A 25,449-nucleotide genomic window follows, 5' to 3' on the forward strand; every position below is an offset into this window, starting at 1 on the left:
GAATGAGGGTAACTGAAAGGTGGCTGGTGTAGAGAGTACTGAACAGCAGGAGAGGGCTACTAACCTGACGGGTGGCACAGTGAACTATGGGGGTTGCCTACCTAACACCTGCTCACCTCCTCTCTTTTTGGAATAGAATGAAAATTTTATTTAGGTACCTGCACAGCTTTTGTGCTTCAGGGTTCACAAACTGGCCTGCAATGCAACTTGGGCTTTAATAAAACAAGATGAGAAGTCAGCTGATATAGTAACACCCTCACATAGACTTTGAGCTTCACCTCTGAAAAGCTGAATTAGCAGAATACCTACTTCAACATCACCGCAGGCATTACCCAAAAAGTGCATGTACATAATGTGACCACACACATTACTGGTATAGTTATAGCTCATCAGTGCAATACATCAGCAATATGGACAAAGCATGTCATTCAGACTTATTAATATAGGTCATTTATAGGTAAGTATCTAGATATATGTGTATCTTGGTGTGAAAAACCTAATTTTGTGCTTTATGTGTTGAAACTCTATCATCTGAAATAGAAATATGCTCTTGCAAAAGAAAATTATAATAATTAGTGAGAGTTAGAAAAGCTGTTAATTTAATGTACAAAAACTATAAAAATTTTCAAATCATTAAATAAAAAGGGAAACAGACTGACAATATAAATATTAAGAAAGCACATTCCCAGGTAAACTTTGGGAAGAACATTATATCCTTTTGCAGACAAACATTTACAAAAATTTCAATAATCAAGACAGAATACAGAGATTAGGTGTTAGCATAATTCTCGTCTCGGTGGAATCATAACATTAAACAAAATAACAATTTTAAAACCGTACTGAATTTCTTAGTTATTTGATTCCATTTAGGCCATGAGTCTGTTAAGAGAGATCTCAACTTGGGAATTCTTCCTAACTTGTGGGAATGAATTGGAAGCAGAATTTCAACTCTGCTACACGTCATAGAATGAAACATCAGTACAGAAAAGTGCCATGTGATTTTCTATGGAACAAACATGATGGAGATTATGAGCTTTTAAAATCATAAGCATATGCTGCTTTGTTCATATACTCCGGAGAATAATGATAGCCCAGTAAAAAGAAAGTGAATTGCTGGGCTTAAGCAAAACGATGGTGGCCACTTGTCCTCGTCCCTCAGCTAACGATAAGCTGCAGGATACACTTTGGAACTGTTTCATCAGAACTTATACAAAACGTTTCAATGGGATGAAATAATAGCAGCTACCACATGTTAAAAAGACACGCTTGAAGAAAAAAAAGCTTAATGCTGTACTCAGCACACAACAGTACCTATTATAGCAAGACTGGGTAAGAACCAATGGTTGCTTGTACAGAAATCCATCTGCTGAAAGAGGTACTAACTGATAAGCCATGAAGTATAAGTATTTCCTACATGACACCTGCTATATAAACTCTCCTGTCATTCTGTTTCAGAGGATATGCATGTGACAAAAACATGCAACGAAAAATGTGTCTTCCTCCATTTCACTCAAAATAGTTAATTCATTTAACATCAAATGAGATTAAAGAGGTATGATACAAATCCTGGACCAGGAAAAGAATTGCTATAAACGACATTACTGGAGGCAATTGGCAAAATCTAAATATGGACTTTGGTACAAGACTATTATGTAATCCAGTGTAAAATTTCCTGCTTCTGATATCTATTGTGGTATGTCAGAGGCTCTCCTTGAAGTATTAGGGGTAAAGCGGCTTGATGGCTGCAATTTACTCTCACATATTAGATAAAGCAAATGTCAACCTACTGGTGAATTCTGGGTGAAAAGGATATGGGAATTCCTGCAACTTTTCAGAAGTTTTAAATTATGTCAAAGCAAAATGTTACCAAAAAAAGTTAATTCATCTCTCTTTTTATATTTAAGAAAACAAGTAGTTCTGTGGTAGTCAAGTCTCAGAGTGATCAAGGAAACAGAATATTCTGGATGTTGCAGAGGCCTTTAGCTGGCTTGAAGAATCACCACACTGTCATGAGCTCTGTGACACTCATGCTCAATCTAGAATTGACTCACTCCTTTGTAGTAGCGCACAAAGCGTAGCATCAAACAGTGACTAGTTTCCAGCTTGAGCTACTGGCACAGTTGCTCTCTCACCAGTCTCCCTCACCCTTACTGTAAAGACATGTAGCTGGGCTCATTCAACACAGAAATCTCAAATCTCACATTTTTTTCCTTAAAATATATACTTTAAAGGCAATAGCGCTGTAATAAAGAGGCTCCTAGATGGCCATTTCAAAGACAAGGCCAAGTTCCCTAACATTCCTATACACCAAAGTTATAGAAACATAAACTATAAAGTAAGGGGGAAAATACATTGTTAGAAATAAACATTATGTAGAAAGATGTATGTATACATTTGGAACAAGCAGTCCCTTAAAAATTAAGTGTGCTCATCTTACAGCTGGAAAAACATGCTGGAAGCCTCAACTGTGGAGTTTCATGTACTTTCTACAGTTTAAAACAAAACACAGAAGGAAATACACTTTACTATCATGACATGTCATCCACAAATTATATGTCTAACCCTTCAGCTTATTTTAGAAACTCTCCTCACTAATTTGCCTGTGTTTTTGAATAGCAAGTAATATGTTTTCAATCATGAAAGGTTACAGGGAAATTTTTGTGGTAAAAATGGGCCTTCCACTGGCATAAGAAGCGCCAGTCTTACTGCAGTCCTTTGGGAAATAATATATTTTTTTTCATCATTGTCGAACAGCTTTCAAACCAATTTAATAGCTACTGTTCCCAAGAACGGTTGTTTACATCCATTGAAAACGGATGTCTCTCAAAACCATGTAAGAGAAAAAATAATAGTAAGTTGGATAAAGAAATTATTGCTTTATAATATTTTAAGAGTGAATCAAACCACGTGAACTTTTCTCATAAAAATAATGATAATCATCCACTGGTGTTTAAATGGACAATTGTCCATCCCCTCGCACATCACACAATTAGACCCGGACTATTTTATTGCTCTTTTACTGTCTGTATCGCTGTGCAGCCATTTTACTTTGAAACAAAAGTGTATTAATGTTAATTTTTTAAAAGTATTCTTCCAGTAAAATGTCTGGACAGTACAAAAACGAAATGGCTTTTGTACACGCTCTATGCCTTCTCTTTCACTGTGTCCCTAACCTTCCATGGGCCAAATCATTACTGAACCTCCAACAACACAGGAATGCTGCCATTTTTTTTTCCTTTCCCCTAACGCAACCTGTCTACCCCGCTTTTTATTTGTTTAAGCTCTATCATACAAAGAGATACCAACTTTTCTTTTAGTAACGTTTTCTCCTTTATGACTGACTTTCCTAACCCACGCACTTGTGAATTCTAAAGGAACACAGCCGTGCCAAGGTCTGGGCAGAGCCTGATCAGAATGTCATGGGATCTGTTTCTTTTTTCTCCTTTATGAGGGAATGAACTTCCCTGTAATGACTTTAAAGTTGTTTAAATATACTTGTAAGGAAAAGGTTCTTTTTCAGATGATCAACTGATTGCTTTGCTTTTCCCCTGTACCTGGGCTACGCATGCAAAGTATTGCCAGAGATAGCTTCCAGATTGACAGATGGGAAACTCGACAGACTTGTGGTTTTCAACCTCAGGAGAACCTTCAACATTGCCTGCTTATCCTCATAGTTTGTGCTTAGACAGCTGCTTTAACCATCACTCGCACGAAACCTCTTCACCCTCACTCACCTCAATCCCTTTCTACCAACTCTCTCCCCTCTTGCCTTCTATTTCACAGAGAAAAAGAAAGTCTATTAGACAGAAACTCCTCCAACTTCCTACCAGCTCACCTACCGTATACCCACTCCCTTCCTGAGTACCCTTCCTCCTGTCCCAGAAAAAGAGGTGGGCCTAGAGCTCTGAACCCCATCCTCTCTCATTTCCTCGAGCATCTCCAATTCCCACAAGTATGCCTACATCTTGCTCACTCATCTTTAAAAACAAACAACATAACACCTTCTATCAAAGCTGCAGACCCTCTACCTAGTAACCCTCTCTTTCCTGCCTTTCACAGCTGTGACTTTCAAATAAACCACACCTACCTCATCCATTTCTCAGCTCACTGTAACCTGGCTAACACTCTACCATTAACCAACTCCTCTAGTCACCAACCCAATGGATTCGTCCATCCTTTGCTCATGAGACCTCTCTACAGCACTTACTACTACTGAGGCTTCCTTCCAGAAATCCTCTCCTCTATTAATTTCTCTCATACCATTACTTCCTGGTTTATCTATTTCTTTTACTGACTCTTTCTTCAATAAAACACTTAAACGTTAAAGCTGTCTGTCAGTGGGAATAGAAATTTCACAACTATTTTGAAAAACACTTAATAAAATGTAAAGCTTTACATAAATTCGTATCTTTTAACCGAGTTATTCTCCCTCTAGGAATCCATGCTAAGAAAACATTGTAATTGTAAATAATAAACGGATACATAATCCTTGCACAGAAATGTTAAATGCAATCTTATTTGTAATTTTAATAAGATGACACTGTGCTTGAACTAGTGTTAAGTGGAAAAAATATGATGTGAAATTATCTATACAGTAGTATCTCAATTGTGCAAAAAGTATATTCATAGGAAAAAGTCTGGAAGGAACTATTCCAAATGTCACCAGTGATTTTCTTAGGAAATGAGAATTAAATTATGGGTAAATCTTTCTTCTTTATATATTTCTGCAGTTTCCAAGTTTTCCACAAGGATCATTTATATCAGGGGTGTCAAAACTGCAGCCTGCAGGCCAACGGCGGTCCGCAATCCATTGTTAATTGGCCCGCAGCAAATTCCAAAAATGTATTTAGTTTACTTAAATAAACCAGGTGAGGCAATACGTACTTCACCTCGAGTGAGTGGCCCGGCTATTTGTGTATTTTACCGCATATGGCCCTTGGTGAAAAACATTGAAAAAAGTTTGGACACCCCTGATTTATATATTGAGATGGAAATAAAACCCCTGTATGAGAAATTCAATATGGAAGCCAAGACTCTTTCTTGTTTGCCTTCACTCCTCACTGTACACATTCTCCAACAGGTAACCTCACGTACTCAAGGAACATCAAATAGCATCATGTACAAATGGCTCTGATACCTACGAGTGTGTCCCTAGTACACATCCCTCTTCTAAGCTTCAGAACTGTGCTTCCCTGTGGCTTCTAGATAATCCTGCACGATGGCTCATAAGAACCATAGCCTCAATGTGTTGTCTTCCTTTCTATCCCACACTCCAAACCTCCTCTAGTCCTGGTAAACGGCACCACCAGTCCCAAAGTCCTGCTTTGGGTCACTAGGTCAGTCAGACTAGACTCTTGCCCCATTGATATCCAATGGAACACCAAGGCCACTCAGGTCTACCTCTTCAACAGATACGAAAACCAGCCCCCTTCTCCCCACTTCCTCACTAGTCTCACTTGCATGCTTTCAATAATTTCCTAACTGGTCTTCCAACCTCCAGCTTCAGCCATGTGATAACATACCCCCTTCATCCCCTAGTCAGTTTTCTAGTGTAAAGTGGATCCACTTAAAATCCTTCAATGGACCCCTATCACCACACGATAAAGTAAAAACTCCTGGGCATGGGACTGTGTGAACTTATGTTCCCCATGTCTACTTGGCAACTTTCTGGTCATTGTTAGCTCCAATGTCTCCTCTGGAAAGCTTCCCTTTACATCCCTCCCGATAGTGAGATGTGTCCTCTTCTGAGTTCCTGTAGCACACCCACCATACCTTATGACAGCGTGGCTCAATCACACTGCTGTAACTAGTTCCACGTCTGTCTTTCCCTCTAGATTTAGGCTAACGGTGGGCATGGATTGGACTCTACTCCTCTTTGTATTTCTAAAACACAGTATATAGTTGGTGAATAAGTGAATGTGCTAAATGCTTACATGAATGAATAATTTAGTTCACAAACAAAAAAGTACAGGACAGAGGAACAATTTACGGATTTTTTTTTCATACAACTGAACCAACGCTCTAGAAATCAATATATACAAGATGGCACATTTACCCAGTAAATTATTGAAACAAGTCATAAATTCAACATTATGAAGTGTGGCATCGGTCTTAAGTTTACTAATTATCTTGCTGCAAGGATATTGAAAGTATGCAAGTTTTTTATTTAATTCCTAAGAATATTCCCCCAGCTTTTTCCCCCTCTTTGTTAGGCACACCTATGAAAGTCACCTTTCATAGCTAGTGATTTCAAAGGTAGGCAGAAATTATCTTAGTTTCCTAAAAACAGAAAATAGTCAAATACTCTTTTTACTAGCAATGTCAACAACTGGAATCACACTGAAATCAGTCCCAACTAAAGAAAAACCTCCTCCTCACTTAATGCAGTGTTACTTTTCCATTCGTTCCAAATGCATGAACTAGGTAACCCCTGGGAATTTCAGTTTATTAATCAGAATTATCATGAAGCTCTAATTCATAATGGGGTTATGAAGAGAAAAAAATGGATCCTGACAGAGTAGAAACTAATGAAAATTTATGAAACTCTGAAAAACAGATCTCTTCCTTGCTTAGCTATTTAAAATTCCTCATAAGTGAGTCACTGTCCTTCCAAAAAAAAAAAGAAAAAAAGAAAAAAAAGAGCAAAATTCCACCTGAAATAAACCTGAATGTGAAGAAGCTTGCACATCTAAAGAAATCAACTTCAGTTGGTTCTGGCCTAAAGGAGGAAATCATTGATGAAGCCCCTCGCAAACCACAAAGTATCCAAAAAATAATTCTTGCTTTACTTTGGGATATACCAGGTACTTCGTGCAGTAGCGACAGATTTAATTTTATTTGACAAACTAACATCGGAATTAGTTTGCACTTCCCACACACAAACCAAGCGAGCTAGGTAAGCAGAGCCTGGGATGAAAAACACCCTATAGAGGTACAACTCCTGAAGGTCTCCGAGGCTCTAAATGACATCAGAAAGTAATCTGAAGAGAAGTAATAAACACAGGGTAAAGGTGGGAGAGGCACGATAAAAGTCTGTAACCACAGCTGCAGGACACATGAACTGCAGGCAGGGAGTTGGGGTGCTTTGCTGGGGAGGAAGGCACCGGCTGAAGCCACACGCTATATGGAGCCTTGGACTGTGGTCCCTGCGAGACGCCAACGTGTGACATATACATGTGTGGGCACATGTGTGTGAATGTCACTGAACACACATACACCTATCTCACATATGGCAGCGCCCTTCCAGTCTCAGCAGATGCACTGAAGGAATGACCTACCTTCAGCAGATGTTAACAGAATTGTTGGCGAATCCTCATTGGCTGCAATGAGGTTTATGATGCCGTTCCGAAGGTCAAAGGGCATCTACCAACTCTGAATTGCTTGCTGATTTTTGTACTGTTTCCTCAACCACTTCCTGGAAGGCTCCTCATTGTCTTTTTTTTTATTTTAAAACACCTTTTATGGAAGCATATAATACCTACACATTAAAAAGTACACAAATCCTAAGTGCACAGCTTGATGAATTCCCAAAGTGAACACACCTGTGTGACACTCCCATGTCAAGATCATTACCAGCGGCCCCAGAAGCCCCCCCTTGGCCCCTCCCTAATCGCTGCTCCCTCTCTCGTCTCCAAAAGTAACCACGATCCTCACTTCTAACACCACGGATCAGTGTTCCTTGTTTTTGGATTGATATAGACGGAAGCGTAGAGATTGTTTTGTATTTTCCTTCTTTTGCTCAAAGTTATGATTGTGAGATTAATTCATGCTGACACATGTAGCTGTAGTTCATTCCCCTTTGTTATCTAGTGATTCTATTGTATGAACACCACAATTTATTTTTCCATCCGACTACAGATGGAAACTTGTGCTCTTCTCAAGTTTTGGCTTACTCCTTATTGCATTTTCACATCTAACGTAACATTTTCCCTTTATTTCTATGCTGCAGGACTAGCATTACCATTATTATTATTATTTTTCTTGCATGCTTTCTAACATTCATTCAAAAAATTTTCATCAGCTATTACAGATCAAAACGGTTCTTCAGAACCCAAACCAAATAGCAGAAAAAGAGGCCATGACCACACGGTGCAAAACAGATCCAGCTCCGAAAAGTGTGGCATGGACAGACTTCTTTGCATGAGGCTAAGGCACGGACACTCACTGGCCCAGGTCACGGTCGCCTGCAGGACTAGCTTTCATGACCTGAGAGTGTGTTCATTCTCATTCCCTTGTTCTCCTTTCACCCCCATTTTTTTAAGGAAGATATTCCAGAACAAAAAGCATTAAAAGGAGGGCAATGAATTGAGTAGCTTCAAATAGAATACATCTCAGTTCCCATCATTCAGAATGCGCATACAGATGCTACCCATGGATGATGTTTTTTGGAAATGATGTGGGCCATGCAGCTATGCTTTGGTCAGCGCGGCCACCTTGTATGGGCATGCAAAGACTTCTGGTCTACGGTCAGGGAGAGACACAGGCAATTTAGACAATAAGCATGGATGTCTCCATTCCTCCCCATCCCTCCACCCCCACTGTTTCTCCAGATTCCAGGGCACCCAACCTCCCTTAAGGGTGTCACGTTTGCATTAGACCCTCTCTTCTCTCAAACTTCTCTCTCCTGCCACCTTCCCCTCATCATTCACTCTTACCCAATGCTCCAGGCTTCAAATAACAGAAAACTAAAAACCCCTCTACAATCTTCTGCAGCTATGGCTTTCCCTCCTTTCCCTCAGAGCAAACTTCTAGAAAGTCTTACCACCACTCACTGTTCCCAGTTCTCCCTTCATTCCTCGCCCCCCCTCACTTCCACCACTACAGCTGTTTCCCACCTCTGCCCCTCAGCGGAAACCACTCTAGCTAAAGTCACCCATGCCCTCCCGGATGCAGCATCTAACCAACACCTCTTCATCCTCGTCTTCCTCGACCTCTCTGCCGTGTTCAGCTTCGCCAGGCATATCTCCTGTGTTCTTCCAAACTCCCTGGATGCTCCTCTTCCGGATGCCGTGAGAGTGCTTCCTTGCACTGTCCCTTCAATATCGCTGTTCCTGGGCTCTTTTCTCAGACTTTATGCTCTTTTCCAATGTCTGCATCTCACAGGCATGTCCCCTGGGCACCTCAATCTCAACGTGAGAGAAGGTACTGAGAGACATTCTCCTCTTTCCAACACACTACACCCTTAGTCAGTACCCCAATCTATATCATTGTCCTCTCCCCTCACCCCCAAGTGTAAGACGCAGCAGGGGTAGAGGACAGGGCATGGGCTTGGAAGTCATGCCGATCTGGTTTCAAATTCAAACTGGCTCTTCATGAGCTATGTGACTTTAAGTAATTTTCTCTCTCTGAATACATGTTTCACATCCATATAACGAGTACGACACCTGTCTTGTAAGACTGAATAGATGAAGAGAGACGAATGAATGGATGAATTTGATTAATTAAAAACCATGGAACACAGGGCCGGATGGCTGGTAGCTGTCCCCATCCTTAGTTTCCTCCCCATGTTGCCTTTTATGGAAGCTAGTCCTAGCTCCCTAACTATACTGACTTGAAAGCAGGGCTCTCCTATGTGAAACCTCCAAACCTGCCAGACTAGTCTCATTGTCCCTGAACACATCCTGCCCATTTACAGAGGTAGCTCAGCGTGGAATGTTCTCCCCTGCCAGTCTTACTTCATGCATACCTAAGTCTTACTCATCTCCAACGCCCAGCCCGTCCTATACCTCTGTGAAGGCCCTGCTTAATCTCCAAAGCTCACAGCAACACCTTCCTGGTCTGAACTGCAGGGTATTGGTACCAGTGACCAATGTGTATTATGTCCTGCTTTATGGGGGTCATGTACTTTATCAATGCCCTTTTTACCCAAGTACATCATAAACTTCTTACAGGGAGCTACACAGTCCCTAGTATACACAGTCGCTAGCAAACAGTTTTACATAATGTCTGTTGATGGATATGAGGTCAATCTCCTCTGTTTTGTAACCAGTGAAGGTATAAACATCATTTAATAAATTCAACTATTACTTTAAAACATGTACCCAGACACCCAGAATCTTAGCCTTTGGGACTCAGAGGCCATGAATGCCAATCATCCATGTAGATATGACATCCTTTTACAGCAATCTCGGGGAGTGAACTTCCAACTTCTGCTGCAACAAATCCCCATCATCAGAGACTCACTACCTCCTTTGGGAACCCATTTGATATCTAGGTAGCAATTGCTTTTTTTTTTTTTAAAGCAATCTCAAACTTACAAAAAAAGTTGCAAGTACCTTCTTTCTTCACTACTTGAGTGTAACTGCCGCCCAACCACCCATTTGGGTGTATTTCCTGCAAACATTGCCATTCTCCTCAAGTCAGGAAATTAACATATGTGATCTGACCTGTCCCATTACTGATACTGTTTTCTTTTGATCCCTTATTAAGGTAGTTAGTGTCTGCCTGGCTTCTCTACGGCAACAATACTCCTCTGTTTTTCTTTGATATTAATTTATGGGCATTTTGTATGCAGATATTAAGTAAATCTCTCACTCACCTAATTTCAAGTTATTCATTTACTAGTTTATGTCTTAGTTTATGTAAGTTTGGACTCATGGTTTCCTGTTTCAATCTGATGCTCAAACCGACCCAGATGTAGCTAGGAGGTGCCCCTTCTAGCTGGTTTCTGTATTTGCTATACATTTTCCTCCATTCTTTGTAGACTTCCTTGCTTTCCTGCACAGCAAGATGCCCCTAACTCATCTTGGGTTTTTTTTTTTTTTGTTTAAAAGCAGGAAGGCATGTCACTCCTCTTTTTATTTACAAAAATGGAATTATAGAACCTATTTCATCAAATGTATCACAAATAATGGCATACTTTCAGGCCAATATATATATATATATATATATACACAGCCTTTTTTCCCAATTTGATTTATAACATTCCATAATGTGCTCAGGATAGAAGTGCGTGGAAGCTCAGACCTCGGCCTATATAGCTTTTGATCTGGCTGTTTGTCTCCATCCTTTATAATATTCTTTATAATAAAATGCTAAGCATAAGTAAATGTTTTTATCTGTGAGCCACTCTATCAAATTAATCAAACCTGGAACAGGGGTCATGGGAAGCTCCAATTTATAGCTGGCTGATCAGAAGCACAGGTGACAACCTGGCCTTGTGACTAGTGCCTGAAGTAGGGGGCAGTCTTGTGAGACTGCACTCTTAGCCTGTGGGATCTGACACTGTCTCCATGTAGATAATACCAGAATTGTGCACATTAAATGTGTAATAAACACGGTTGGTGTCCACTGAGAATTGCTCGGTGGCATTGGAAAACACACCAGAGTTATCCTAGCCTATGTCTTGTCTCTTCAATCATTCTTCCCCCCCCCCCAAATAGCTCATATATTTATTTTATTTTATTGTTTTTATTAGTTTCAGGTGTACAAAACAATGTCATAGTTGGACATTTACACCCCTCACAAAGTGATAACCCCCTACCCCCAATCTATACTATCCCTCTGATATCGTATATAGCTGTTACAATTCCATTGACTCTGTTCCCTATGCTGTACCCCACATCCTGTAACTATATATACATTAAATTATAGTTGACCTTTAGTCATTCTTAAGTGACAGTTTAAAGTACCTTCATCACACTGAGAATTCTTTTCTGAATGAGCACCATTCTGTCTACAAAGGTTGTTAAAATACATATATTTTAAGAAAAACATATTTTTAAGAAAAGTAGAATACACATGTACATATATTATATATATGTGTGTATATATATATACACACATACATATATATATATACACACACACACATATATATATAACTCAAATATACTGCCTCTAAAATTCATCTCTCCCTAAAAGAATCAGATTTTGCTCAGGAATTGACTCCCTTTCTTCCACATAGCCATGTGCTTCAGGAAAAGGGAACTCTATCCTCAGCTCTTGACTATTCTACATCAATCAAGATAACCACATTCCTCCGAATCAGTGATGCGTTTAGTAATCTGCATGTGAGCAAATGCTGACCAATGAAACGTGAGGAAGTCATCTGGGGGCTTCCTAAGAAAGAAGCACAAGACAAGAAAGCAGATGGTTCCCTCTTTCCTCTGGAGGTTACTGTGTCTGGATGGAACGCATAGAACTGCTGTGCCTGTCTTCCACCAGCCTGAGGATGAAACCAGCACGAGAAGGGCAGGGCTGAGATAATCATCACAGATGAGTGGAGCCAGAACCCTTACCGAGTGGAGCCAGAACCCTTACCGATTGGCAGAGCCTCTTCTGTCACTAGACTTCTGCTGGTGTGAGATAATATGTTTCCTTTTTGTTTGGTCAGGTTGTCTTCTAGTTGCAGCCAACGGCATTCTAACTTGATACAGGGTGGTGCGGGAACTATTCACCCCTTCAGGAGAGGTGGGATGAGCCTGAGCAGAACTTCCAAGTCCCTGTATTTCTTGATAAGGCCCCTGTCAATGTCGATACATAATACAGACTACTAAAACCCGCCTCTTTGGTACTCCTACAATGTTATTTTGTATTTATATTACTGCCCTTCAGTAGAGAACTAGAGATTTACTTATTATTTACATTGTTAGCTTTTCCATTGTTTCAACCTGTTCACAGATCTTTTTAAGCAAGTTCGTTTTAAGTGGGGGAATAATAAAGGAAGTTAAAGAATTGCTATTTGATTGCAAAGCGATACAGCTAAGAAAAGCGGAAAAGTAGAATAAATACAGAGCTAGGATACAGGAGATTTTTGCTCCAGTAATAGCTGTGCCACTAGACTGGCAAAGAATCCTGGATAAACCACAGACTTTCTGTGTCCCTAACTTCATGTACTACCTCCTACATCAGAGAGACAACCTCAAGGTTCCTTTCCAGCATTAAGATTCAATGACTCAGAGGCTTCATCAGGGAATTCATGGCTCACGATTCTTCTTTTATTGCTTGAACACAAAATCAGAAAGAGAGACCCTGAAAATCAGTTGTAGCCGATTAATCGTTATGGAGACTGACTTATTTCAAATCAGCAAAACACGGCTCTCGGGCTGCCGACTCCAAGAAGCAGCTTCGTCGCACAACAGACCAAGACAAGACTGTATTGGTGTTTACTGTCGTGAAAGGAAAAGTGTAGAGAACAATCGCCAACTCCACTCCCCAACGTGACAAAAACAAACACTCCGACCTGGGGAATTCTGGCAGCTACACGAAAGGAAGCCCAGATACTAAAAAGTATGTGATCACCCTAAAGTGATTGCAAGATGTGTGAGGATGTGTAAAGCCCTTCAATCATTTCCCAGTGCACTTCAAGTCTGAACTCTTTATTCCCCAGCACCCTTTGCAAAGTGTGGTCCCTGACTAGCACTCCATCATCACCTGTGCCCACTCTGCCCGGAGACTCGAGCCTCACTGGATGCCCTTCAGTTTCTGAACTGCACCAAGCATCCACCTGTCTGTCTATCAATATCTCCCTCTTTCCTCCCTCTTTTGCAATTCATCCTGCCGGGTCTATACCTCCCTCCCCTAGCTGACTGCTGCACCCCACACTTGCCTCCCCCCGCCCCCCACAGACTCCTTATCTTTCTGATCTTGGGTAAAGCCAGCTTCCTCCTAAAATGCCTTCTCTGCAGCATGCACACACGCTGCACACACACCACGGCCATTTCCCGTAGGAGGAACCCCGCTGTTCCCTTCATAGCATTTATTACTACTTGTAATTATTGTTTTGTCGTTTACCAGTTTTGTACGTCTCTCCAGCTGGTTAATCAGCTCTATGGGAACAGGAACCATGTCTGTCTGGGTTGTCCCTGCACATCCAGAAAATAATGAAGACGTGGTTGCCAGCATACTTTCAAAGACAACTTAATGACATGGAAAGATGCTTAAAACATGATGTTAGATGAGAAAGCTGTTTACAAAATTATATCTTGTATAAGCAGGAGGAGTCCAAATTTTAAAATATACACATTTACATATGTACAAAAGATTATAAGGAAACATATCAAGGTATTAACAAGGATGATATGATACCTTTTTGTATGAAGAATCTGGTGACAGAAATAAATACCGGGGTGCCAAAAAAAATGTATACAAGTGGACACTTTGGTCAACGTTGCTCAAGTAGTAGTTCGCCGTCATCAGAAGTGTCTGGACGCTGATGGTAACCACTTTGAGCACCTCTTGTAATTGCAGAAGTCAAACGTGACTTGTATTCATCTTTTGCTGGCAGTATATACTGAGTATTACAATTTTGATAGTTTTCTTCCTTTCTTAAAATGTGTACACACTTTTTGGCCCCCTCTGTACACAGTATGCTAACAGTACACAACCACAACCAAATGGTAAAAGAACAGAAAACATGTTGAAAGGATGAAGCATAAAGTGTGACTGTCAAATAATTAAATTGATTTAATAATCATAACAGAAAGAACGAAGAACACTGATTATTTGGATAAGTTATGATACGTTCGTTAATACACCAGTCAGCTCCCATTACAGTCACACCCCATTTAGTTTTAACAGAACATAACTGTGGAGTGAAAAACCATTAGCCTAGGATGGTGTTTCCTACCCTGGACATTAATGAGGCTTTAATAAATCAGAATCTCTAGGAGGCAGAGTCCAGGGAATCTGTGTATTTTAAAAGCTGGGTAATTCTGACACAAAGCCAAATGGGAGAACCACCAGCTGAAGATAAATCAAGAAGTTAAAGGGAGGTTTCTTTTCAGAAAAGGTTTCAGATGAAGCAGGAACCTAAGAGGCAGGGATGCAAACAGTAATAGCGCCTGCCACTAGCTGCTGCCCACCGCAAATCAACAAGCAATCCTAACGTGACACCGGTGGACAAATGCACTCAGCATGGTTTGGTTTGTTCAACCACACTCATAACGGAAACACCAAGGGCAGCCATACATTTTAGAGTAGCACCTTAGCTACTCAGAACTCAGCCTCGGCCTACACGCCTTCCCAGCCATACACACCAAATAACTGAAAACACCTCTGAGCAGAGATTAAAAATAAAACAACAGACGTCTAAAAACTCATGTCCTACAACTGACATACCCAAGACAACCTCTCGGTCTTCATCAGAACACATGAACTCTTTCTTTGTGCTTTTCCTATCTGCTCGTCCCAGAGCAGATTTGTAAATCAAGAGGGGAGAGAGAATTTACAGGGAAGCACTGAAAAAAACTAGAGAAACTTAACATATATACTCTGAAATGTTAAATTGTTCAATCAGTTTGGCATGGGACAGAGTATTACGTATATCTCTGTAAATCCGTAGGGCATGAAAACAACTATTCATAACTATGGCCATGATGATCTGAGTCATTAAGAAAAAAATTAAATCATATCCTTTATATTCTGTTGAAGGAGCAAAAATGAAAGCGCATTAACATCTGAGTACCCTGGATGTGTTACGAACAATAAACAACCCACCTACTACCTCATTTAACAAAATAACCTTGTCACGTAGGGACCAGTCCCACTTTCAGACTGGGTAATAAAGGTTCAAAGAACTGAAGTAAATTGCTTAAATTATACAGTATGTAGCTGAGCCATGTTTAAGTCTGGATAACTGAAATATTGCCTTTGCTCGTTATTTCAGACTGCACCACCAGTTTTTAAATCATTTTGGTTGGAACTATTTCTGTGTGTGTGTGTGTGTGTGTGTGTGTGTGTGTGTGTGTTTGCAAGGGTAAAAGCCATCTGGAAAACAATCTCCTAGGCCACTGGTTTTCAAATTGCGTTTTCAATGTGATAGCATTTTTTTCTGAAACAAAAAATTCCTTGGAATCCCAATATGCCCCAGCACAGCTGCTCTGTTGAAAGCAGTGGAGAGTCGAGGGCCTGACGCCCTGCTCCATCCACCTCTACCTGGAATCCAAGACTGCTTCTCAGGCACCACCATGGCTGGGACACCACAGAATGCAGATAAAAAATGGCACCCATCTAAATGAGCTTAGTCACTGGATTTGCTGTATGAAAGCAGGAACTCAGAGATAGTCAACAAAGGATACAAAGCCATAGAAAAGTATCACGATGCTGGTAACTATGTAGCCAACTTGCCAAGGTAAGCAACAATGTAAGAGCGAGACAGATTATGTACCACTAAGGTATGCTTTTCCCCTTGTACATTAGGCTTCATGCGTCTAAGATCTACAAGTCTTTTAAAGGAAAAAAAAAAAAAATCCCCACCATTTCACACAGAACCCAAAGATATTTTAATGTTTTTATTTGTTTGTTTTGTTTTTTAAAGAGTAATAGTAGTTTCATTTTCCTACTTTCCCACAGCCTGGAGTTACAGGAAAAAAAAAAAAATCAGATTATATAAGGATATAAAATACAGTAAATACATAGCTCAGGCAGGAATCAGTGAGGCAGAAATATTACGCAGTCATTTATTCTTTCACTGACAGAAGTGAAAACATTTTGCCTGGAAAGAAGCCTTCAGACATAAAGAAGACTTCGCCCTGCCCCTGGGGACCTGGAGACAGGAGGTAGAACACAAATGTGAACGGACAGGACAGGTTGAATGCAATGAGAAACTCTCCATAGTTTCCTGACATTTAAACTCCTGTAGGCATGGGTGACTTTTGAGCTTGTTGTTGTTGTTTTTCCTAATGTCTTCTTAAGTACAGGAACATAGGCTAGGAAGGGAGAAGCCAGCCAACTCAACTTCATGACTGTGGACAGTTCTTATAATACACATAAAATGACCAAGACGTCTGTAAAAGCCCAAAATGAAATGACCAATTTAGGGTTAGCCGAAATAAATGTAAGTTTTTTAATGGAGCTTAACCTTCTTTTTGAATGGACTATAACATTTTTCTTGACTTTACATTGAACACAAAGCAGCAGTAAGAGAGCCATTTGGGATCACCCTGACCCTGCTACAGAAGGTCCTCTATTGTACAAGTTACTCAAAGCAGACTTTGTGGTCAGAGGGGGAAAAGATTGTTTGAGTTTCTCTTGGTGTTTGCGTCATTGTTTTCGATGAAGCCATTTTTTTTACCTATTTGCTTCTAGCGCTTACGTGACCCTTGTGTATACATCTACACATACATGATAATTTTACCCGAGTCCTAGTAATATGACTGTGGGAATGGAGAGAAGGAATGAAGCAAAGTTGTGCCTATTCCTTGATCTGTGTTTTTTTTTTTTTTCATCTACTAGCTTTTTTTAGAACCCTGAATTGGCTCATGACACTTTTGGGAAAAAGCTACGGTCAGCAATAAACAATCTTCTTATTAAAGCAGAAAGCTTTACTAGAGTTGATGCTTTAATCTCATTAATGTGAAATTCAGTAACTTCTCCCACGCGAGCAGGTGTACCTGGAAATATAAATCAGGATATCTTCAAGGGGTGAGGCTGGGATGAGGAGGAGACTGGAAGGTGGGCAAAGATCGAGAAGGAATAGTCAATGATCTTGAATCCCTTCTCCATCAATTGAAGTCACTTCTCAGAACCCTTTGCTTTAAAATGGCCTACGTTCCAAAAGCAGACCATTTCTATTTCACCAAAAAGTTGTGAAAGCCATGACTAGATTCACAGGCTGGCTCACGAATGTCTCTTTAACCCCCACAATGGAATGACCATAGTATTTCACCACTTCAGTCTCGGTGCCGAGGCTTAGAAGGTCTGTAATTAGGCATAAGATAAAGAAAAAATTTTTCTATTTCATTTTCTAGGCCCACATCCAAGCCACAGACAAAATTTTGTCATTGAAGTTTTTCTCCGGCCCTCTCCCTCTCTGTCATCAGGGCCTGCCTCCCCAAGAATGAACTGAAGCTTGTACTATACCTTGCCTATCCCTTCCCACCAGAGTTCAGTTCTCCATCCCAGGTCTGCCTTATCCTCGAACAGTTAAGTGTTGCAAAATTATTTCTCAAAAACGAAGTTCTCAGTGTCTCGTAACTGAGCTCACCTAGGGATGAAAAAGAATGGACGGAGCGAATTTATATTAATGTGCCTGGGCTGCCTTAGACATATTTGACTTTTCCAGAGGATTCTTATCAACCTAACTCAATCTCTCGGGAGAATTGAGGGCAGCAAAAGACAGGGATGAAAAAAAAGTGCAGACAATGTGGAGGAAATATTTTTGAGCAAAGGAAGCTGGGTCGCAGCACGGCCTGCCCGCTCGCGCGGAGAGAGGGTGGAGACACAAGAAAAGAAGGTTAGGGTGACACAGGTCATCAGGCCACAGGGGCCACGAGAAAGGGCTGTTTCCAAACGAGAGATAGTCTTCTTCCAACGAGGGTCTGCAGGGGGTCTGCGTCTTCCAGAGAGCATTTTCTACCCACTCCCAATCCCATTCGCTCTTTTGCTGAATTCCCTCAGAACTCGAGTAGATAACATACATACAGCTCTTCATTATGTTGTCATCAGTTCGCTTCTTTAAAAATATAACATGTTGATTCCTTCTCTCTAGGAGCCCCTTAAAATAACTGATTGTCTGCACTCTTCATTCTGGCTCAGTCGTATTCTATTTCACGTTGATCCATTTATTAAGGCATCTTTCCCTCCCAATTAAGCTCGCCTGACCCCCAAGAGGGGCTTCTTAAACAGTAACCCTTGCCAAAGCGCTCGACGCGGTAATAAGCACACAGCAAGAGTTCAAGTAAGTAGTTGCTAGCTTTGAAGCCAGGGGACTATATTAAAAATATGCAAGGTCTATAGTTCACAAAGGAAACAAGTTACATATTAAAACAAACAAAAAGACTTTAGATTTTAGGTTCCTCACCCAGCTATAGTGCTTAGGGACTTCGGGCACCAATGTTGCCAAACTTCACGAAAACAGAGAACAGTGACATGCAGAATAAAATATTTTGGAAATTCTAAATACGAATAGATTTCCTTTTCCAAAGAGTTTAAAACAATTTTCAGAAATTCAACAGCGGTACCCTGGAGGGAGCAGGATTATGAGTATATTTAGGGTGACGGTGGAGGAGGGAACTGGGAATAGCAAGGCTCCTTGGTCCACAGAGCTCAGCGGTCCTGAGTACCTGCTGTGCTGTGGGTATGACACTGGGTGTTCTATAGGCGCTGTCATTTAATCTTCACAGTAACACCTCATCTTTACAGAGGAAGAAACCACGGCCCAGGGAGGCAAACTAACATGCCCAAGGCCACACAGGTGGTAGTAAGTACACAGAAACAGGATAAGGTCCAGATCTGTCTATCTCCAAAGCTCTTGCTCTGTCCACGACGTAACCCCAACCCTTTCTAGGACATTCTTCATCTTTGCCCCCCAAACCAAACCAAATCTGTCTTCGTGAGGAAGAAAGAGGTGAAAACAGCTAGCTCTTCAGCAGCTACAGGGTCAAGGCAGAAAGGTGAGGCCACTTGGGAAGGATTCAGGGAAACAGTTAACACTCGTGGGATGGGAATTATGTACCAAGCACTGACCAGGCACTTTTTACACATCATGTGATTTTATCCCCATAACCCTGAAAAGGAAACTGAGGCTTAGGCAAGTTAACTTAGGCAAGTCTAAGTCTTAATGCTAAAAAAAAAAAAAAAAAAAAGTGAAGCTGGGATTTGAACTTGGTGAATCAGGTCTCCAATATTGTGCTCTTTCCACTGCTGCCTGTTGCAAGGATGCTTTCCCTTCACTTCTTCCCTGAAATGCCAAAAGCTAACGTTTGGGAAAACTGTTCTATTAAGAGATCGGGCCAATAATTACATAGCAGTTGAACTGAAAGGAGGCTGCTTCCCACAGGAAATAAAACTGTCATCTCAACCAAGGAATTTAATAAGACAAAAAGAGCGAAGCTTAGAATGTATATTTTAAAATGCTATTACCCTCTGAACCCACGGAGGGATCCAGTTGACATTTTTATAGGCCATGTCAGCGAGGCTCATCAACAGCTCATCTACTCCGCGGGGTTGGAGCCACCACAGACAGCAGAGCTGCCCACTGGATCGACTCAGCAGTGGCTGGGCAATGACAGAATCCAGTCCCAACAGCAACAAAGCAATGGATGCCAGAGAAGGACCATAAACTGGGGCCAGGCCTTGAGAGAGTGGGTCCTTTTTGCTGCACTGGCTCAGACTTAGGTGAGAATGTCAACAAACAGCTCTCCACCTTAGGATAATTCACAATGAAGACAACTTACCCAGGGGTCACTAAATAAACACATTTCTATCTATACTAGAGTCACCACTTTCGTTTCCAAGTGAAGCAGAAAGCCAAAACTCATCTCTTTAATGTAGAAGGAGAACCCTTCAGAAATCTGCAACGAAAAGCACCAGTAGCGGCTCCTAAGTGCTGGATTCCACCCACATCTGGCTCTATTTGGGAGCTAAATTCAGCAGAATTCTCCAGGGTCAACAAATGACCCCGAATAAAAATAGTCTTGGAAATCTGTCACGGAGTAGGAAAGGAAACAAGACGGCAGGGTGATTCACTCCAAATGGCAACTCCCAAACCCAAATTCTCCTTTTCGTCCCAATGTGAGGCCAATGTGCAGAGCAGGCACAGAGCACACTGTCCTTTTCCGAAGGCCTCTGAACGTGGTTGCCCAAGAATGTCACATGGAAGCCAAAGAGATTTAGTGTGCCATTCACCTCGCCTGTAAGTCTAACGAGAGCGCCTTCTAACTAGAACTCTGAACCAATCCCAGATTTACACTTCCTTGCAGACCACCCAGAGTAGCTACGGTTTTGCCCCTGGCAAGCAAGAGGGACCCTCTGCCCCACCAAATGTTTGAAAAGACCCAAGAGCAGCAGAGACAGAGGACAGAGGTTGTGTAACGAGTGTGCGTCTGCTCATCACCACCTTCCGCCAGATCTACAACCCACCCCTCCGACCCCCCATACAGTTAAGCAGTATTAAAATAAGGACAATATTTTTCAGAGGATCGCATCCTTTTTAAAATTAAGGATTCCGCTGGTTGAAGAACAATCAGCCAGTATCTGACTGTTTAGTTAACTCATTTTAAGATGTACTGAATGCACAGGCGTCAAATTCTGTAGCAGGATAGGAAACACCAAAGGACCAGAGGTGCACCAGCATCACAGCCACTCACCTGCACTGTCCCCTTCCAAAGCCCTGTATCTAATTTTGCATTCATAATTTATCTTTGTTTTCTTAAAGATGGTTCCCTCCCCCTGCCCCCAACTGTCATGAGTTTCAAAGGACCACAAAACCTGGATCCACCTCTGGACAGGCTCTCAGTCTTTGAAAGATCTCACACATGGATGGGGAGGCAGGTATGCAGATAACAACAATATGATAAATTCTAACAGTATGACCAGGTGTCCATGTCTCCTGGGAGTACAGGTGAGAGTACAATTAACCCTGACTTGGAAGATTGGGAAAGACGTCTCTGAACTATAGTGGCAAAGGATGAATAAGAGAGTGACAGGCAGGGAATGAGGGCAGGGACGAGGGAAGAAGGAGAGCATTCCAATAGAGTGAGAACAGCGTAGGCCTGTGGTTCTCAAACCGGGACAATTCTGGCCCCTCCCTCAGGGAATATTTGGCAATATCTGGAGACATTCTGGTTGTCATAAATGGGAGGGGAGTGGTGCTACCGGCTTCTGGGGGGTAAAGGCCAGGAATGCTGCTAAACATCTTACAATGCACAGGACAGTCCCCACAATAAAGCATTATCCAGAACAAGAGGTCAACAGCCCCCAGGTTGAGAAACCCTGAACTAAGCAAAGGTATAAAATTCATGATGTGTTAGGTTAAAAGTGAAAAGTTGCCCGCAGCTTTGGCAAACACAATGCTTCAAATGGCTGCTTTTATGGAAGAGAAAAGCCAGTCAGACAAGAGGGGAGGAAAAATGAATTTCCAAGGAGCCAAGACATAAGATTGAGCCGATCCCTTATGCTCAAAACAGACTCCACTCACAACAAAGCTAGGAAACTGGACCCCTGGAAGCCTAAGGTGTTATTTCGTTGTCCCATAAAATGAAAAGCATGTCTGACAGGGATGCTGTCCCCGGCTCGCGTCCTCTCCAGAGCAGCAGCCGGCATTCTTCCTTTCACGTGGATGCTAAGTGAGGAGAAGAAGCAGTGAGGGCCAGATGTTTCATGCAGCTCACGCTGGCAGGACTCTCTCACTTCAGAGATCTGCAAAGCTCATGTGAATGTTGGAAGAACTTGATCAAGCACAGGAATGGCCCGAGCAAGAAAAGGAACCAGGGGGCTCCAGGTCCCAAAACGGAAGTGGCTACAAAGGAAGCAGAATACGGTGGGGCTGCTGTGGTCAGGACTTCAAGTGGTCATTGGGGTTATTGGCAAGAGCCAGGCCTGACCATGAAGGCGGGAGGTGCCTGTGCAGGAATCTTACTCCTGGGCGCAGACCCGAAAATGGAGTGAGGAAATTAACCACCACAGCCCAAACCACCAGCGCCTCCACCTCCATGGAAAGTAAAAACAAACAGATAGAATAAATCTCCCCTAGCAAGAGACTCATAGGAGAGAAAGAAGGCAGCCCTTAAGAATCTAGCCGTTCGGGATATAAGGGTAAAAAATAAAAACTGAAATTTCTCAGATATAGGGGCACTAATGCACACTAATCCATATCACCCCTTTAATCTTGTCTCATCCAGACTCACATGCACAGAAACACACCCAATTTAAAAACACAGTAAGGAGAAAGTTACGTCAATTGCACCAGATGTCTAAAAATCAAGCTTTCGCTCCCAGAGGTGAAAAGAAAGCCAGCATAGTAGCAAAATATGAAGATTAATTCTAAATGGACAATGTCATAAAAACTTCAAAAAAATAACTGAAACATCCCTTTTTCTCTCTCTACAAGTATATATACATATATATATATACATACATATACACATATATATATATATATATACATATATATTCATGAGCATTATGCTGGGTGCTGGTGTCAGAAAAATTAAAATCAAGTTTGGATGACAGAGACCCCCGAAACGACTGTAGCCTTAAATGCCATACTGTACGTCACAGACCACAAATGCAGGAAGAGGAATGTGCAGAAGAGCCAGGTGGAGAGCGGAGGAAAGGACATTCCAGATGGAGTGAGAGGAGCAGCCCCAGCCTGGGGAAGGCAGGAATGTTCGGGCACAGGCACACACACCCTGAGAGATGCAATACACTCACATTTCACCTATATACCACCATAAATACACAGCCGGCACGGCTCAAACACCCACGTGCCAGGAGATGAAAACACTCCAACAGCACATAAGAGCACCTGACTCTGCAGTGAGTTTCTGGTCACTTTCTCCAAAGTAAAACAAATGTCCCAGGGTGACAACAGCATGAGCCCAGTAGCTCATGCAGCTAAGCACTAACATAGTCTGGAGGGATCGCAGGGGGACAGAATATTCAAACTACCAGGCAGAGGACTGCTTTCCACCTGGGTCTTCCGGGCTTACAGCTGGAGAGGAGGGCAAGCGCACTGTTACCCTTTGCGGGGGCAGTGTTTACGGCTACCGGGAACAAAGTACTCCCACCTTGTAAGTAAAACATGAACAATCACTGAACCTATACAATGGGAACTGCAGCCAATTCTAAGAATTGTCAAGGACTCACACAGATGAGACACATATGTGTACCTACGCATGTCTGAACATTCAGAATCTTGACTGACTTGGTGACTGGGTATAAAGGTTGACCTAGAAACCTGGGCATTAGCCAAGGGTTCTGCTAATGAGAGCTGGTGATTCCTCCCACAACTTCCCCTCCAGACAACTTAATTTATTCACTATCACCCAAACAGAGTCAGCTTTCAGGCCTCCACACCTCTGCCCCCACCACTCTATCCACTTGGAATGTTCTCCATCTAGACAAATCCTACCCAAACTTTACAACTCACCGCAACTCCTCTCCGCCTCTATATGGTGTACTAAATCAGCCCAAGGTATCCCTCCCTCCTCTGAACTTCCAGAACAACTACTGTGTTTCCCTGAAAATACGACCTAGACTGACAATCAGCTCTAATGTGTTTTTTGGAACAAAAGTTAATATAAGACCCGGTCTTATTTTACTATATGACCTGGTCTTATAGTAAAATATGTATATACACACACACACATATATATATATTTTTTATTAATGTTAGCCAAAATAAGACCAGGTCTTATAACAATATAATATAATATAATATAATATAATGTAATATAATATAATACCGGGTCTTATATTAATTTTTGCTCCAAAAGACGCATTAGAGCTGATTGTCCGGCTAGGTCTTATTTTCGGGGAAACAGGGTAGTTTGTACAATTATTTGGCAAAGAACCACCTCAGCTCCATAAGGCTTAATTAACTCTTGTTGTTTTCTTGACCTATTACTTAAATCAATAGGAATTTTCACCTTTGTCCCTGTCTTCACTGACATGACCCTTCTCTGAGTGTGTAAGGAGCACATTTGCAGTTCTTTAGATCCTCCCATGTTACCTCCTAGAGATCCATGCACAACATAAAATTAAATTGCAAAGTTCTCTTCTGTGCACATAGGAGTTAAGCTTGGCTCACATTAATAATCTTTCTTAAGATTCAAACCTCCCTGGTAGAGACTGCAACCAATGATAAGTGAAAGCAAAAGAGAATGCAAGCGCTGAAAAACCTTGAAGGTGATCATTATTTTACAAATGAGGAAACTCAGACACGCCGACTGACATGTGTTTGTGATAGGTATGTGTAGAAAATCAGGTCTATGCCCCTGCTCCATCCTCTGGGACAAGAAGACTGGCCAAGAACACATGAAGACTCTACAGGGTTTTCAATTTCAAAGGGTAAAAGAGGTTTTCAAATTTAAATTAAGGCTAACAGGGGTAAACTCATATCGAGAAGTGGGGTTAGTTAAGCACCCAAAACTAGGTTCTGATTTTCACTTTATAAGCTCATGGCATGACATTTAGCTGTGAACCTTACAAGAAGTAGGTCTAGAACGTCCAGGAAACACACACACACACACCAAAACTCAGTTCTATTTTGAAACTCCATTTACTGTAATGTTTTTAAAAAGTAAAACTACTTTAAAGCGGTTTACATATTACTCTATCAAGAGAGAAATAATCGCATGTAGAAGACTTTCTTTAAAAATTGGTCTGGGAAGCCCATTTTGGGGCGTTGAGTTGTGACTACATTTTCAAGGATGTCAATAGCACAAGGTCTCCATCCATAACTCCTTGGAAAAAAAAAACTGAAACCATGGATGCCTTGTCAAATTCAGACAGTTTATCTTGGCACTGGCAAGCCGAGCAGTCTCTTCGATGTCTGGAAACGTGTCTAATTACGTTTAGAGAGTAACTAAAAAATAGCCTGTGTCCCGGAACAGACAGCTCAGGGATCACTCCTTAGTATCCTGAATGACGTGATGGAGACACGCCAGGAGAGGGGGGAAAAAGAAGAGAAAAAGAAAAGAAGCAAGTGTGAAACCGGGATGAGACCCTAGTTTCTCTCCAAAATAACCCTGTAGTCTTCCCAGGATTTCGAGGCTGCCACTACTC

The 25,449-nt window shown here is 41.5% G+C and overlaps 1 protein-coding gene across 1 annotated transcript in view; it reads right to left on the reverse strand.

The window, feature by feature from the left end:
* Positions 1-25,449, reverse strand: part of MYO1D (myosin ID) — a 285,824-nt gene that overhangs the window by 259,835 nt on the left and 540 nt on the right. The gene's annotated exons all lie outside the window — the stretch shown is intronic.

The sequence above is a fragment of the Rhinolophus sinicus genome, chromosome 12 (genome assembly GCF_057876585.1).
Source record: "Rhinolophus sinicus isolate RSI-liver-muscle chromosome 12, RSI-T2T, whole genome shotgun sequence".
Classification (NCBI taxonomy): Eukaryota; Metazoa; Chordata; class Mammalia; order Chiroptera; family Rhinolophidae; genus Rhinolophus; species Rhinolophus sinicus.